The sequence below is a fragment of the Silene latifolia genome, chromosome 8 (genome assembly GCF_048544455.1).
Source record: "Silene latifolia isolate original U9 population chromosome 8, ASM4854445v1, whole genome shotgun sequence".
Taxonomy (NCBI): Eukaryota; Viridiplantae; Streptophyta; class Magnoliopsida; order Caryophyllales; family Caryophyllaceae; genus Silene; species Silene latifolia.
Genome location: NC_133533.1, coordinates 65,990,383 through 66,006,835, shown reverse-complemented (window position 1 = coordinate 66,006,835; position 16,453 = coordinate 65,990,383).

The window sequence follows — 16,453 nt, the reverse complement described above, 5'->3', positions numbered from 1 at the left end:
CTTCAATCGTTGCCCATTCACTTTGAAGATTTCCCCTTTGTCAGTTTGCAGTGTAACTGACCCAAACTTGTTCACATCAGCTACAGTGAACGGTCCAGACCATCTACTCTTCAGCTTACCTGGAAACAAACGCAAACGAGAGTTAAATAAGAGAACTTTCTCACCAACATGAAATTCCCGTGGCAAAATATGCTTGTCATGCCACTTCTTCGTTTGCTCCTTGTACACTTGAGCACTATCATAGGCATGCAGTCGAAACTCATCAAGCTCATTCAACTGCATCAGTCGTTTCTCACCCGCCAGTGAGGGATCCATATTCAGCTCCTTTATGGCCCACATAGCCTTGTACTCGAGCTCCACCGGTAAATGGCAAGACTTGCCATAGACTAGACGATACGGGGATGCTCCAATCGGGGTCTTGAATGCAGTACGGTAAGCCCACAAAGTGTCATCTAGCTTCCGACTCCAATCCTTTCTGTTCTTGCTTACTACCTTTTCCAAGATTTGTTTCAGCTCTCTGTTGGAAATCTCTACTTGTCCACTGGTTTGAGGATGATATGCCAATCCTCTGCGGTGTGTAACGCCATATTTCTTCAAAAGAGAATTAAGATGACGCTCATTGAAATGCTTGCCTCCATCACTGATCATGCTTGCACTCCAAACCGTGGAAAGATAATCTTCGATCTTAACAACGATTAGCATCACAAAATATTGCCTCCACCCATTTAGAAACATAATCTCCTACTAAAATATGAGAAGAAGTAGGGAATGGCCCTTGGTAATCAATGCCCCAAACATCAAAAATCACCACTTCTAAGATTCCAGTTTGAGGCATCTCATTCCTTTGCGAGATATTTCCCGTCCTTTGACATGCATCACAAGAACGGACAAAAGTAGTAGCATCCTTCAAGATAGTAGGCCAATAAAAACCGGATTGCATTACCTTAGCAAATGTCCTAGAAGGACCATGATGACCACCGTAAGAAGAAGAGTGACAATGAGAAAGGATGGCACGTACCTCACCCTCTGGAATACATCGTCTGTAGATACCGTCTGCGCACTCCCGGAACAGAAATGGATCGTCCCAGAAATATCGCTTCACGTCATGCAAAAACCTCTTCTTCTGCTGATAGGATAGATCAGGAGGAAGCATACCTCCTACCAAATAATTGGCATAATCTGCAAACCATGGAGTATTTGCAGCTACAGCTAACAGTTGGTCATTTGGAAAAGAGTCATCAATGGGTAAGATCTCTCTTCCTACAAATCTCAGCCTAGACAAATGATCTGCAACAACATTTTCAGCACCAGACTTATCACGGATTTCTAAATCAAATTCCTGTAATAATAAAATCCATCTAATAAGTCTAGGTTTAGCCTCTTGTTTGGTTAAAAGATATTTAAAAGCTGCATGGTCAGTATGAACAATAACTTTAGAACCAACAAGATAGGCTCTAAATTTGTCTAAAGAATAGACAACTGCAAGAAGCTCCTTCTCCGTAGTAGCATAGTTAATTTGTGCATCATCAAGAGTCTTGCTTGCATAGTAAATGGCATGTAACACCTTGTCCTTTCGCTGCCCCAAAACAGCTCTAACTGCATAATCACTGGCGTCGCACATAATCATAAAAGGAAGGCTCAAATCCGGAGATCGGATAATGGGAGCCGAGATAAGAGCTTGTTTAATCCTGTCAAAGGACTTAACACACTCGTCAGTAAACACAAAAGGTGTATCTTTATGGAGTAGCCGGGTTAGAGGTTGAGCAATTTTAGAAAAATCCTTAATAAAGCGGCGATAGAACCCTGCATGACCAAGAAAACTACGCACACTTTTAACATTAACCGGGTACGGGAGTTGCTCAATTACCTCAACCTTAGCTTTGTCCACTTGAATACCCTTACCTGACACCAAGTGACCGAGTACCACCCCTTCAGTAACCATGAAGTGGCACTTCTCCCAGTTGAGAACAAGGTTGCTCTCCTCACAACATTTGCAAAACCTTAGTCAAGTTTCTCAAACAAATATCAAAATCAGTACCATATACACTGAAATCATCCATAAAGACCTCCATGATAGACTCTATGTAATAAGAAAATATGGCCATCATACAACGTTGAAAGGTAGCAGGAGCGTTACATAAACCAAAGGGCATCCTCCTATATGCAAATACACCATATGGACATGTGAAAGTGGTCTTTTCCTGATCGTCAGTATGTATGGGTATCTGAAAGAAACCGGAGTAGCCATCTAGGTAACAGAAATAACTGTGACACGCTAATCTCTCTAACATTTGGTCAATGTAAGGAAGTGGGAAATGGTCCTTTTTAGTGGCCGTGTTCAACATCCTACAGTCAATGCACATCCTCCACCCTGTAACAAGTCTAGTAGCAATCAATTCATTCTTCTCATTTTTTACTACTGTAGTACCTCCCTTCTTATGTACAACTTGGACAGGACTGACGCATTTAGAATCAGATATAGAGAAAATTATACCGGCATTAAGTAATTTCTGTACCTCTTTTCTTACCACCTCCTACATCGGAGGGTTTAGTCGTCTCTGACCCTGTGCACTAGACTTGTGGCATTCTTCCAAATGAATTCGGTGCATGCAAAAATCAGGACTAATACCTTTCAGATCATCAATGCTATACCCAATTGCCTTTTTATGATTTCTCAAAACAGTCAACAAAGCAGATAGTTGACCTTCAGTTAGGCTAGCATTGACGATCACTGGGTTCATTTCAAAATCATCAAGAAATTCATACTTAAGATGAGAGGGAAGAGGTTTTAATTCGGGTTTCTTTACCTCAGTTACCTTAGGTGTAGTACCCAAACTGTATACCCTTTGATGTGGGCATTCCTCTCCAGTTAGAAGCCTCTCAATCCGATGAACTTCTGGACTCCATGAACCCGTCTGATCAACTGGATCCGAAACCAGGGCAATCTCTAAAGGTTCCCTGTCCAAACACATAGGAAGACCCTCATCAATAGTAAAATCAACAACATCTATACTATGACAAGTCTCTTCTAGCATGGGATGTTTTAATGCTTTTTCCAAGTTAAAAACAATCGTATCATCCCCTACAGCTAGAGTCAATCTCCCTTGCCTAACATCTATAACCGCCCCCGCAGTGTGAAGGAACGGTCTGCCCAAAATGATAGGGATTTGGTTGTCCTCAGCCATGTCTATGACAACAAAATCAACAGGATAAAGAATTTTCCAATACGAACGGGAACATCCTCCAACACCCCCAATGGGTGTTTAACAGATCTATCGGCCATCTATAATGTCATATTAGTAACTGTCAACGGACCCATATTTAATCTCTTACAGACAGAATACGGCATAACGCTGACGCTAGCTCCTAAATCGCAAAGAGCCTTACTAATAGCAAGGTGACCAATATGACAAGGGATAGAAAAACTTCCTGGATCCTTTAATTTAGGTGGTGAATTGATTGGCAACATGGCACTGCACTTCTGAGTGTAAGCAATAGTTTTCACCGCGTCAAAGGATCTCTTCCTTGTCAAAATCTCCTTCATGAATTTCGCATAAGCCGGCACTTGAGTAATTAATTCAGTAAAAGGGACACTTACCTGTAGATTCTTCACGACCTTCATAAACTTACCGAACTGCTTATCCAGCTTGGATTTTTGTTGTCGATGAGGAAAAGATAGTGCAATAGTTATGGGCTCGGCTTACTTGACCTTAGAAACAACTTTTAAAACACCGTCAGCTGTCGAAGAGGTGCCTCGATCGAGTCGAGGGGTGACTCGATCGAGCTGGCTGGTTCCTCAATCGAGCTGGGGCTGACTCGATCGAGGATCCTTTACAGGTTCAGCTCCTTCGTCTTTTTTTCTTTTATCGTCAGCTCGTGTTTAAACTTCGTCAGGTTCTTTTTCATCGTCACTAAGCTCCAAATTACTCAATCCTTTGGGATGAATATAAGGCACCTTATAAACAGTAATGGGCACGTCATTCTCAAGGCTTTGCAGGTCGGGATTCGCATAAGAAGTACCGCTCCTCAGCTGAATAACATTAGCTTGCTCATGAGCTTGTTTACCTTGAGGAGGAAGACCTACGGCCTGTTTTGATGGGTTTTGAAGTGCCATATGAGCCACTTGATTATCTAGCATCTTGTTATGGGCAATTAGCTCAGAAATTTGAGCTTTCTGCTTCTGCTGCATCTACAAAGTTTGTTGCAAAAGATTGCACAACTCTGCCATCTCATTGTTTGGAGCTTGTTGAGGAATATGTTGAGGAGTTTGCTGAGGAGGCTATTGATATTGATTGTTAAACTGCTAGCCTCCTTGATTTTGCCGCTGATATCCCCCTGGTGGTTGATTACCACGATTGTTGGGAGGGACATAAACATTCTTCTCTGGCTGCTGCGGGTTTTGTACATTCTGACTGGACCATTGAAGGAATGGGTGTTCCTTCGTTCTTTCATTGTAAAAATTGGAGAAGGGTGTACCTTGTGCACTCTGTCTGTAGGCCTGAAAAGCATTAACCTGCTCCAATGTACTCATGCAATCAGCTGCACCATGACCGTCTAAACCAGATCTAGCACAAGACTCCTCTACTTGCTGACTCATGGCATGAACTCTCTCCTTACTACCCAATGATTGGGTAGTCTTTATCTCAGCAATCTGGGCTGAAATAGTCTCCAGCTGTGCCGCCAGGGCAATATCAACACTAGTACCTCGCGTGCTTCCTCTAGGATTTCCATACCTGGCGGTATGGGTAGCAATCTGATCAATTAACTTCCACGCGTCACCATCATTGGTGTTATCCTGAAACCTCCCATTAGCAGAAGAATCCAAAAGGGCACGATGATCGTTATACAACCCGTTATAAAACTGATTGCAAAGAAACCACATTGGGAAACCATGATGGGGAACTGATCGGACTAAACGTTTGAAGCGAGTCCAAGCTTCATTCAAATCTTCAGTAACTCCTTGCTTGAAACTGGTAATTTGATTTCTCAAAGCATTAGTCTTTTGAGGTGGGAAGTACCTCTTGTAGAAAGTAAGAGCTAAGGAATTCCAGTCTTTAACTCCTTCAGTATCCATATCCATATCTCTCAACCACTCAGCAGCTCCATCTTTCAAAGAGAAAGGAAAGAGCACCTGCTTAACCTGATCTTGTGTCACTCCAGCTGTTAATGGAATAGAACAGCAGTAGGTGACAAATTTCTCCATATGTGTCGCATGATCCTCAGCAGCTGTCCCTCCAAACATATTTCGTTCCACCAAATTGATGAAAGATGGCCGAATCTCAAAAGTTCCATTGGTAGTAGTGGGCAGCTTGAATCTTTGTGGGATAGTAGCTAAGGTCGGCTCGGAGTGACTGGCTAGAGTAGGCATGATGGTAGTTTCGGGAATATCAGTCGTGACTGGAATTTCAGGAATAGGAATGTCGTCGTCTTCCTCTTCGTAGGACCGATCGGCTGACTCTGTTGAGCTCGTCGTCTCGACGTGAAGTATACTCAAGTCTTCTACTTGACCCACTTCTTGATTAAATTTCCGTCTGTAGCGAAAAGTCTTCTCTGGTTCAGGATCAAAAGGGATAATCTCGGACCTATTTGACTTGGGCATACACAGAACTAACAAGAGAAGTGTGAGAACGGTCTAAAGGAATTGGGTTCCCTGAGACAAAAAGACAAAATAAACACAAACAGACTAAACAATTGTTGCCTCCCCGGCAACGGCTCCAAATTTGATGTGGCTAAAGTCGTATCACCAAATCAAAGTAAAACTATCTCAGGACTAACAAGAATAGCTAGCAGTAAGACAGGTATCGAATCCACAGAGAGGCGGTAAAAGCTAAGTCTGAAAATATTTAAATTGTCTAAAGGTAACCGTTTTCTGGGGGGTTTTGTTTTGTTTTGATCTAATCAACTAATTGCAAGTAATTAAAAGGAGGTTTAAACAATAATATTAAAGGTCTAGGATTTCCGGTTCACTAGGTCAATTATTTGGGGATTATTAATCAATTGCTAGGTCTATCAAGCTGTTTAAGGTCATAAGATCGGTCGACTCAATTATGCCCTTTAGATCGATTCTAACATGTGGTCGCTATAATTATATACAATCTATTTGATTATCGCAGCCTATATTAATTCTAACCCGGTCGGCGAAAGGATTAATTCGCTATACTAATTAATAACTCAGGCCTTAAGTTAATTAACTAGAAGAACAACAATAATCAAACAACAACTTATGCGATATCAATAGCAATTAATCAATTTTCCCTTTTAATTAACCTAGATCCCCTTCATCCTAGATGAGGGAATTAGCTACTCATGATTAAAGTAATAACAACAATGATTAAGATTGAAGACATAATTAAAAACATGAAATAACAAAGATCAATTAACATAAAACAACGAACGATTAATTATTGAGGAAAGATTAGTACCGTAGCATGGAAAGATTAGGGTTCTAAGAGAGTATTCAACAGTATGAAGGTGAATAAAATGTAACATAGCAATAAAGTACGAGTTTCTAATTTATAAGAAAAGATAATCGTTTTTGGAATGTCCGGAAAATAAACCGCCACAAAGGTTCCTCGATCGAGTCGCGCCTGGCTCGATGGAGGACAGCTGCTCGATCAAGTCCTCCCTGACTCGATGGAGGATCCTGCTTCACAGACGGCTTCCTCCTTTCTTTCACTTCTAGCCTTCGTGCTTCCTCGTTCCTCGTGCCATGCTTCGTGTATTCTACTATGCCGTCTCCGCCACGCTAATCTTAGCTTGATCATACTCATAACAAGTCATTTATGCATTGAAACACAAAATAGCGACAGTATCGACAATTCATTGAAATAAGGCATATAAATGATATAAAGGCACGAAACGGTATGTAAAATGGTATAAAGGGAGCTATAAAAGTATATATAAAAGTGATACATCAGGTAGGAATCCTTCTAATATCACCAGAGGGAGAACATGTTACGATCTCGGTCAAACTAGAATTCGCCGTCACCAACAATGCCGCTGAATATGAAGCATTCCTCATCGGCCTACAAGCAGCCATCACACTTGGCATCAAGAGACTGAGGGTCCACGGCGATTCCTCGCTCATCATCAGTCCGGTGTCCGGATCATGGAAACTCCGAAGTGACAGCTTAGCTCCCTACCGTGCGAAAATCAATCAAGAGGCCGAGTTCTTCGACTAAGTCGACTACTTCTACTTGCCACGACAGAAAAATCAATTTGCTGATGCCCTGGCAAAACTCGCCGCGCTCGTCAATATACCTAACGACATGACGTCGATGCCCCTATGTGTCGAGGGAAAGAGCAAGCCAGCTCACATTTGTGCCATCAACAACGACGAGGAAAACCATGTCGAACACTGGTACCAAGCCATCCTCAACTATAAAACCAAAAACGAATTCCCTCCCAACTCTGATCCAAGAGGACAAAGAGCCATCCGTTTACTTGCATCACAATTCGTGATGAACCAAAATCAACTATACAAAAGAACACCCCAAGGAATTCTCCTCCTTTGCATTGACCATCAAAAAGCCAAAAAACTCATGGGAGAGGTTCACGACGGAGAATGTGGCCCTCACATGAGCGCAATGATGCTTATCCGGAAGATCATGCCGCTAGGCTACTATTGGACCACCATGCAAACCGATTGCCGTAACTACGTCAAACATTGCCATAATTGCCAAATCTTCTCCAATATACAACACATACCACCATCCCTTTTATATACCAAGACATCACCCTGGCCTTTCTCAACCTGGGGCGTCGACATCACCGGGAAAGTCAACCCGATAGGCACAAAGGGGCATTGCTTTGTCCTCGTCGCCATCGAATACTTCACTAAAGAGGTGGAAGCGCAGTCATATGCAGTCTTGACCGCCAAACAAGTGGCCAAGTTCATCCAGAACAACATACAAGATTAAACGATCAAGGCTCTTACTTCCGGGCGGAAACTCAGGCCTTACTTCCGGGCGGAAACTCAGGCGATCAAGGCTCTTACTTCCGGGCGGAAACTCAGGCCTTGCTGGACAAATACAAGATTAAAAGAGATCGATCATCCCCCTACCATCCCCAAACCAACGGAGCGGTGGAGGCAGCTAACAAAACTCTTGTCACCATTATCAAGAAAATGCAAGACAACAACCGCAATTGGCCGAGCAAACTCCCATTCGCACTCTAGGGATACTGAACCTCCATTCGAACACCGACAGGCGTCACACCCTTCTACCTAGCATACGGTATGGAGGCGGTTCAACTGGTAGAGTTAGAGGTCCCTTCTCTACACATCCTACTGGAGAGTCAAGTCCCTGAGGTGGAATGGACCCGTCGAAGGTATGGAGGCGGTTCAACGACGTATACATGGGCATTCAACAAGAAGGTCAAACCCACGAACATCAAGGAGGACGACATGGTCCTCAAGTCGGTTCGAGCACCTTTACCCGTCGATCCGAGGGGAAAACTCAAACCCAACTGGGTCGGGCCATAACTTGTCAAGAAAATACTTTCGAGGGGCGTAGTGAGACTGAGTGACCTAGATGGGGAGGATTTTACAAACCCGACCAACTCAATAAATACAACCCTTGAACCATAGAAACCAACGACCTAACTCTAGTTTTACAACTAGCGACTACCTTAACCCTTTTCAAGTCAAGTTCCTCAACGCGTTCTGATTTGAAATTGCATGTATTATATAGTCTAAGTTGTGGCACCTTGTCTTTCGAATGTCCTTTGATCTGTCAAAGGCAACATCCATTTGCACTAACACAAACAAAAACACCTGAACTACGAGCATGGTTTGATTTCACCTCTTCAAGTGGGTACGTAGGCAGTCCCTCTTATACATGAGGGATACAACCACAAAACCTACTCAAATTTACAAAACTTCCGAACTACGATCATGGTTTGATTTCACCTCTTCTGGTGGATACGTAGGCAGTCCTTTCTTACACAAGAAGGATACAACCATCCCCCTAATAAAAAAAATCGCCCACATCAACTTCCAAAAAAAAGAAAGGGAAAACCATTCACTTTCCCCACAAAAATACAAAAAAGAGCGTTTCTCCCTTACTACAAAAATCCCCTTTCCCAAAGTGCAAATGTTTAGGATGATTCAAACCGAATTGCCTTTACAAAATGGATGGAAGAAACAAGCGTTCGCAATTTTCGACATGAGCAATCCTCTTATTTAATTAATAATGGGAGGGATTACAATTTCAACAATAAATAAAGCTCGACGAGTCTACAACTTGTCAAAGCTAAGGTGTCAACTAAAACAACTCACATAATAAAACTAGCACAAAACACACAAAACATAGCTAGTACAACATCATGAAAACTCACAACATTAATACAACATAATAATAAAGTGGGTAATGGACGTCTTCACTCCTCCATTCTACCCTTGCCTTTTCCCTCGGGGTACATCTTCCCCTTGTTCTTCTTGTTGGCCCGCCTAGCATGGATTTCCTCTTCGGAATGGATCCTCAACGGATCTACAACGGTAACGGCCTCCGGTCTATTGTAAGACCCCATGGTCGGCCCGAAACGAGCCCATGCATGGCCCACCACATTTTTGGGACCCGAGCTTCTCCTCTTTGGTGGCCTTATCACATCCGGGCTAACTCCATCAACATAATCCTCAAAGAAGGCACGGTTGGCCATGCCAACCTCTCGATACTTCAAGTCGACAACCTCGTCCTTATGGTATTTGGACCTCTCTTCCAAGGACGAAGCTCTTGACCACTTGACATAAGCAGGAGTCATCCATATCGTGGCAACGGGGTTTGGTACCTCCCAAAGTGACCGAGTGGCCCACCATCTTTCGAAGACCTCCACAAGCTCGGAGTTCCGGAAAACATTCTCTTGAACAAGGGTATCTTGAGCTGGCACCTTTTGTTGACGCCCTATTTGCCTCATGAGCCTTTCGGGATAAATGAAGGAAGCAACCTTCAAACCCACCACCATCAAAGTACGAGGACTAGCACCCGAAGCGGGCAACCTCGGTGGAAGCAAAACTATCCGAGTACAACTTCTTCCTCATAGTAAGGTGACGGAAGGAATAAGAAGAAGAATCAACCGAAGGCTCTACGTACCTTAGCCTCTCCAATAGCCACACTTGGAAGATCCTTGGGGATCCAAATGAGGCAACTTCTCCACAAGAGTCTTCCTTATCCAAAGCTTGGATGATCTCGCCAAGCACCAACCATGATGGATCTCTACCATGCTCCATTTTATCAACCACATGTACAAGGGTCATGCTACCATAGAATTTCGGCCCCTCCTTCTTCAAAGCATCAACAAAGAGGTATACATGGACAAGGCAAAAGACAAGAGCCCTTCTCCTAGCCACCTCCGAAACATTGGCATCTAATCGGTTTGAAAAGATGTTGATAAGAGCCAACATATCCACACCATGTGGAGCAAGAAGGAAGTTGACTTGACTTGTCGACAAGCCCAACATTGAACGGAATTTCTTCTTGTAGCACAACCGAGTCGGAGAAAGCACAGGAACACAACCCGGCCACCCACCAATGGCTCCAACTTCTTCGGCATGAGGACAGATTTCACCTTTCGGGAAAACGAAAACATGGTGCTTCGAAACCCAAAACCGAGAGCATGCTTCGAGAAATGAGGATTACACCTTGACTTGACGGAGCACCAACAATTGACCAACTCCCATGCAAATGAGTTGATACTTTTCGGGAGGCGACAAATCCCGGCACCACTGTCGCAACACATTCTCAGAGGCATCCATGAAATATTTTTGTGGAAGAGGAAGAAGAGGTTTTGTAGAGATGATTTTGTGTTTCGGATGATGAAACAATGAAGCACAAACATCACTATTTATACAAAAACAATCAGCGCGTTTTTCAGAAAAAAAGGGAGAGTTGGCTTCTATCGCCAAGCTGCTCGAGCCTCTTTGGGCTTGTTTTTAGGATTCCCACCTTGAATTGTCCCTTTCAAATTGTGTTTTCTCCTGACACCTCAAACCTCCCGCGGAATACTCGCGCCTCTTCGGGATTGTCCTGGACATTTTGTGTTTCCTCACACTCACATTTCCTTGCTTTCGCGTTTTACGAAATCCGACGTGGTTTCCATGACGCAGCTTTAAACATACAGATTTTTCTTTTTTTTTCAAAGGGGGAAGGGCTAGTCGTCCCGATCCGCGACGGATCATTTCCCCATGTCAGTCGAAATTCCGAAAACTTTACATGTCAGTCGAAAACGGATCATTTCCATGTCAGTCGAAATTCCGAAAATTTTACATGTGAGTCCAAATTCCGAAAATTTTTCGCTCTTTCGCAATTTTCCCAGCAAAAATAAAAATCGAAAATTGATAGCACGACATCAGTTTTCCTCAAAATTCAAGCACTCATAAGTTCGAGTCTTGACCTCACAAAAATCAAATCAAATACACTCGCAAAAATCTTTTCTAAATTCACCCCTGGCGGTTTGAGTTTGAATTTTTCGAGTCACAAATCAATTTTAACAATTCCGATGCAATTTAATTCAAGATACGAGTTAATTGCTCAATTTTCAAATCAATTCCTTTTGAAATCCAAACATGACGACTTGTCAAGGAATTTTCAAAAATGTCATTTCAAATTTCAAATTTCAAATTTTAACTTCAATTAAGTGCTTGCTACATGTTCACGTTTATGCATATATGCTACCTGGTTCCTGTTTTCTACACTAACGATGTAGGAACCAGTGCAAAACAAAAAGGGGAATTGACAGCCGATAGCGCTCCTCCGAAACACAACACAAAAAAGACAAAATCACAAATTGAACCACAATCACATGGACAAGCTTCTACGACTACTCAACGCCTCCCGTCGGACCAGTCCCAGTCTCACGAGGAGTCGCGGGCAAGGCACACACCACAATCTGCTCAGACTCCCTCTCCGGAGAACTCTCCAGCGTCTCGCGCTCCATCTCGATATGAAGCTCCTCCGCAACAGCCAACTGAGCCTTGAGAGAGGCAATCTCCGCATATCGGCTCCGTACCTCGTCCTCATGACGCCTCAACTCCTGGTCTCGAAGGGTGATCCCCAACCCCTCGGCCTCAATCGTTGACCTGGCTGTATCCGACTCAACACGGACTCGAGCAAGCTCTGCCGGATCCGCAGTGCCCTACAAAACACAATATAGGTCATCAAGATCTAAAAACATGAAATACAACACAAAATACACAAAAACAACACACAAAAAGTACCTGAGAAAGCAGAGCCTCCCTCACAGCCAGGTCACCAGCAAGCGCCCTCCAGCGGTTAGCCATCCGCCATAGAGCCTGATGACTAGTGGTCGTCACCTACAGCCAAGAACGTCCTTCAATACAACGCAAGGCAAAATATAAATGAGGAAGAATGTTCGGGTCGGGAACTCACTCTCAGAACACTCAACCTCCACTCCATGCCTACGTCGGTCACCTCAACGACCGCAGGCTCTGGCAGGTGCAGCTGTAGCTCCTCACCGCCCGGCCCCTGAAAGGTGGTCTCCGCCGGGAAAACTGGGGCTTGAGTCCTCATCAACGCATCGATCCCATGCAATTTGGATCCACATCAAAGGTAAGAAACCCTCCTATCAAAAGAGGCAATGAAAATAAAAGAACAGAGGAAAACATACCTCGATTGGGTACCAGGCAAGCCTCGAAACCAGGAAGGTGTCGTAGTCGACCTCCCGCAGCAACAACTCCTCACCTCCCTGACAGTGAAGGTGCTCCTCAACCTCGTCGGGAGTCGACTCCTGGAACAACACCCTAGGCGGTCGACCGGTACCACGAAAGTCTCAGAAAAGCACTGACGAGCTAAACGCTCGCCCAGGTACCAAACCGGCTCGATCACTGTCTCCAGGTACAAACGCTGGGAGCTGCGAGGCCGCAAACGCTCCCTGACAGCAGCCGAAACCTCCGTGTAGTGCTCCCAAGGCCACCCAACAAACTGCATTCAAGGCAAAGCTACTCAACCGACTGAGGCTTCCTAAGCTATCTGGTCATCCTATTTCTATCTATTTCTATAAAGAAGAAGGAGTAAGGAATAGCAACTTACGTCAGCAACTCGAAGGGCGTTCACACGACGCCTGCAGTCCTCGTATGTTGACCTAATCGACTTCTTCCGAGCCACCGTCCAAGTCCTCACGACAGGGTAAGTCGAGGGGACACCATCTGTAGTCCCCGGACGCAGAGGGACGAAGTAAGCGTACAACCAAGCCTGTAACCAAACACAGCAAACACAAATCAGCCAATCTCTCAAAAATTGCCAAAATCAAAATCAAAATTAAAATCAAACTCAAAACTACAAAAAACGCTCGTACCTCCAGGATGAGGCCGGGACCAACCAGAGCAGGGGCACTACCATCCCCCACTGCCCCCGGATGCACCGCCGCGTGCATATACCTAGTAGAACTCGCCAAAGCTGGCGTGACCCAGTCGAACTGACCTAAAGTGTCAAGGTCGGCAAGGAGAGGAAGTACCTTGGTCGACAAGCGCTCACCCTTGTCACCGAAATACGTGGCACCCAAGAAGTATCACAACCACAACCGCGACTCATGTGCGTAAGCTCTAGCCTCCGCCTCCGGACTCTCCAATGGCGCCGGAGCAGCATTCACCACGCTCCCTCGAAAGTGGTCTCTCACGTACGAGCTCGCGATCAGGTACGGAGTAACGTTAGAAGGCTCAGGTAAAACAGTACCGATCAGACGAGTAACCTCAGGAGAAGACACCCTCTCCGGTGTCTCTGTGAACTCAACAGGTGTCTCGACATAAGGGAGGCCGGATATCATGGCAAAGTCCTCTAAGGTCACACCGACCTCCCCAAACTCCATGTAGAACAACGATGTCGTATCCCAGTACCGATCCAACATGGCACGAATCAGACACAGGTTCGACCTAATCGAAGGCCTGTGAATGTCCCACCAAGCGGCCACCAACGACCCAAAAGCCGACCTCTCTATCAATGCCCTCGTACCGGCTCGGAGAACGTCGTAAAAGCCCAGGCAGGTAGTGCAGCCCGAGAAAGTCCTCATGGTGCCGATCTCCTGAAATAAAAAACAAACAACGTCAGAACACCTATTCAGGTCTGACACTTCAAAAGTGACGAAAGTTCAATTAGGTGACATGACTCACCAAGCCCTCATGAGCACGGTAGGAGATGTGCCTGTCCAGTCGAAGCGGCAACTAGCTTACCGTCGAAACCCTCGGCCCAAGCAGGCGCCGCCCGCAGGGTCAACCCCCGCGGGGCTGTAACTCGGCTGGCCTTTCAACCCGCGACGTGAGCATCGTCCTCAACCGTCTCCGCCCTCCGTCTTCTTTGACCACGGGACTCAACGTGACGGATGGGAGGCCTCTCAACCACTCTAGTAACGTTCTGCAACGTCCCTCTAGTCGGTCGAGGAGCCCGCCTCCTCCTGGTAACCCTCCTCCCAAAGGTACCAGCCTCAGACCCTGTCTAAGCTCTCTCAGCGTGAGCAGTCTTAACAACATTCTCCTCCCGAGCCCCAATGGCTCCCTCAGCTCTAGCAGCCCCAACAACGGGCTCCTCAACGGCCCTCTCAACTCCAACAGTCTCCTCGGGGTCCCTTCTCCTCGGAGGCGTCCTCCATTGTCACGGCAGGCGCAATGGCCGAAGTACTAACCGGCCCTGTCCCAAACAACTCCTCAAAAGTCGCTGCAAGGGACCCAGCCTATCCCGAACACTCTCCTGCAACCAAAGAACGTCAGCCGAAATTTCGGCATTGCGACAGCATGAAATGGACAAATCCAAAAAAAAAAAAAAAAACCTGCAAAGCAGAACAAGGGCAATCCCGCCCGAACCCAGCAAAACAAAACAATTTACAAAAACGCACAAAAAAAACGACTCGCCCTTCTTTTCAAGCAAAAGACGAGTCAAAACAACCACAACAAAAACGGCACCTCAAGACCCGTACAAGGTCCGCCGACAAACCAAAATACATTCCCGATACAATGGGATATTTTCCTACCACTCAAAAAGGCAATTCCTACGCCAATTTGAGCACAAAGCGGTCAAAATTTCAAAATACGACCACGACAAGGCAACGTGATTTTATCACGCCTCAAAGCGACCTAAACTACCAATGAGGTCCATTTCAAGGCAAACTGGCTCAATTCAAGCCCAAACAGGCGCTTATTTTGTCAGACATAAGACCGCTTCAAAGGCAAAAATTCCAACTTTGCCCACAATACCCAACAAAAGTCCACAATGGCAAATACGGCCTTTCCCGACTACAATGCAACCTAGTGGGACCCACTACCCAAGCAAATAAACTTGGCGTTGTGAAATGAGACGGTTTCTTCGCCTCACTCACGTTTTTCGAGCATAGGGAGCGGGAACGTGGACCAAAATGCAAACTAAAAGCACCCCTATACTCCTAAACAGGTTTCTAGCCTAATGCAATCATCAATTTCACTCGAAATGGGCTCAATAAAAAACGCCCAAATCGATTTTCTAGGGTAAATATTTCGCCCTAATTAAATCTATCAAAAAGACCAACAAATTCAAATGGATTCAAGAGGAAATACATACCTTGAGATGACATGTTGATAATGGCACGAATGAGAGCAAGCAAGAACCCAACAATGGCGGTTTTTTTGTTTGTTTTGTCCAATGAAGACGATGGAATGAGAATGGTATGCAAACCATTCTCGCGTCATATCTCGCCAGCAAGCACGAATGAGAAAAATAGGGAAGCACCCTTATCTCGCCAGGTTGCTCGCGCCTCAATGGAGTTCCCTGCCTTTTTTTCAGCGAAATTTTGGGCTTTGGCCCAATTTCCCATAACAAACTTCAAATTTTCAATGACGACATTAAGGACTGTCATTTTTCAAATAGAAAAACAAATAGTGAAATCAAAATTCACTATTTTCCTCCAAATTTCAAAGGACGGCAATTAAAACCGTCATTTTCCAAAAATAATAGTGAAGATTCAAATTCACTATTTCTGCAAATTTTCAACGACGGTAATTAAAACCGTCATTTTCAATGATAATACTGAAAATTCAAATTTACTATTTCTTCAAATTTCAAACGACGGCAATTAAAACCGTCATTTTCAAAATAATAGTGGAAAATCAAATTTCACTAATTTCACCACGCATGTCAACGGCGGCAACATAAACCGTCATTTCAAAAGTAATAGTGAAGATTCAAAATTCACTATTTTCTTCACATGTCAACGGCGGCAACATAAACCGTCACTTCAAACGTAATAGCGAAAATTTAAAACTCGCTATTTCCTTCAAAATTCAAACAAACGACGATTAAAACCGCCACTTCAAATTCAAAAACGAGTAGTGCAAATTCAAAATTCACTATTCCTTCAAAATATCAACAGAGGGGCTTCCTCGCGGAACCCGCTTATTTCAAAAACAATGATAGTGAAATTCAAAATTCACTATTTTCAAGGCGGCATCAAGAGTCCGCTATTTCCGAAACATGCCCAT